General features: G+C 40.9%; 1 long non-coding RNA gene across 1 annotated transcript; it reads left to right on the forward strand.

The window, feature by feature from the left end:
* The first annotated feature begins 33 nt into the window (after window positions 1-33).
* LOC104950740 (uncharacterized) lies at window positions 34-533 on the forward strand. The gene is made up of 3 exons (XR_798956.1): window positions 34-80; window positions 280-323; window positions 476-533. It is a non-coding gene; the product is annotated as an uncharacterized lncRNA (long non-coding RNA).
* The last annotated feature ends 1,004 nt before the right edge of the window (window positions 534-1,537 follow it).

Below are 1,537 nucleotides of genomic sequence, written 5' to 3' on the forward strand. Positions count from 1 at the left end.
TTTACATAGCCTCATGTCTGTCCTCTGGTCCACAGGCTACTCTATCGCTGTTGGGGAATTCAGCGGTGATCAGGTGGAAGGTAAGCCAATGAAATGAAATTGGGTATGCACGCTCACAGCCAAAGTTATATGAAGCGTATAGGAATAAAAACGTAAAAACTGCTGGCACAGAGAAGAGAAAATACTCCAGCTGACGTGAACTTAAAGTAGAATATTTTACACAACCCTCGAGTTCCATGTGGTGTTTTGTCTCCTAAATCTTTGCTCCATCTCTCTCAGATTTCGTGGCCGGCGTTCCAAAAGGACTCAAGCTTTATGGATTGGTAAGAAAGATGAGTCATCGATCAATAAAGAGAAAGAAGACAGCCTCCAGTGTTCACAGTTAGACTTATTATCGGAGTGAATTCCTAAACCACAGACGGTGTTTATATAATAGCCTGTTAAAAAAAGACCATATGTGGCTTCTGTGTTGCAGGTGTCGATTCTGAACGGTACCGATCTGAAGACCATCATGAACTTCACAGGCGAACAGGTGAGTCGCTCCTATCAGAAATAAAGACTACTTCACATCTCATATCGTAGACTAACTCAACAAAGCCGTGTATTTTAAGCACACGGAATATAGTGTTGTTTTTCGTGGCTCGATTCCTGATCAGAGCTCTTCCTTTACAGCGTTCTCTTAACTAGATCTGGGGCTGTTTCGTGGTTTGCAGTAAATCTCAGTTATTCGGGGGGAAAGTGAAGTGGCAATTTGTGCAAATGGTTCTGGGAATAGAAAAGGCACCGAGCTCATTTAAACAGTGATGATTGACTCGGCTGAATAAATATAATCACGAGTGAATATATGCAATTCAGACTGCCCCGACAATCAGTGTGCTTTTTAAACTCAAGGTTCAGAGACAGAGAAACTCCGAAAGTTAAACTGACCTGGAACAGAAAAGGCTGCGAGCTGTAAATCCATCAGGCTTTCATGTTTCGTTTACTACAGCTTTCCTTTTCTAGTAATACAGAAATCAAGATTGTAGTAGCATGATTGTTTTGTGTTATCTTATGCCACGAGAATCAGGGGGATTACCCTTCTGAATATCGTCAGCATAGCTATGATTTATTATGGTTTTAAAGATTATCTAGCCAGATATTCCTGCTGTGTACGATATATTAAAGAGTCCTCTCCTGCTGATGTTCAGGTGTATATCAGTATGTAGTGTCTCTACTTTAAAGAGTCCTCTCCTGCTGATGTTCAGGTGTATATCAGTATGTAGTGTCTCTACTTTAAAGAGTCCTCTCCTGCTGATGTTCAGGTGTATATCAGTATGTAGTGTCTCTACTTTAAAGAGTCCTCTCCTGCTGATGTTCAGGTGTATATCAGTATGTAGTGTCTCTACTTTAAAGAGTCCTCTCCTGCTGATGTTCAGGTGTATATCAGTATGTAGTGTCTCTACTTTAAAGAGTCCTCTCCTGCTGATGTTCAGGTGTATATCAGTATGTAGTGTCTCTACTTTAAAGAGTCCTCTCCTGCTGATGTTCAGGTGTATAT

The sequence above is a fragment of the Notothenia coriiceps genome, unplaced genomic scaffold (assembly GCF_000735185.1).
Source record: "Notothenia coriiceps isolate Sejong01 unplaced genomic scaffold, NC01 NC01_scaffold00017984, whole genome shotgun sequence".
NCBI lineage: Eukaryota > Metazoa > Chordata > Actinopteri > Perciformes > Nototheniidae > Notothenia > Notothenia coriiceps.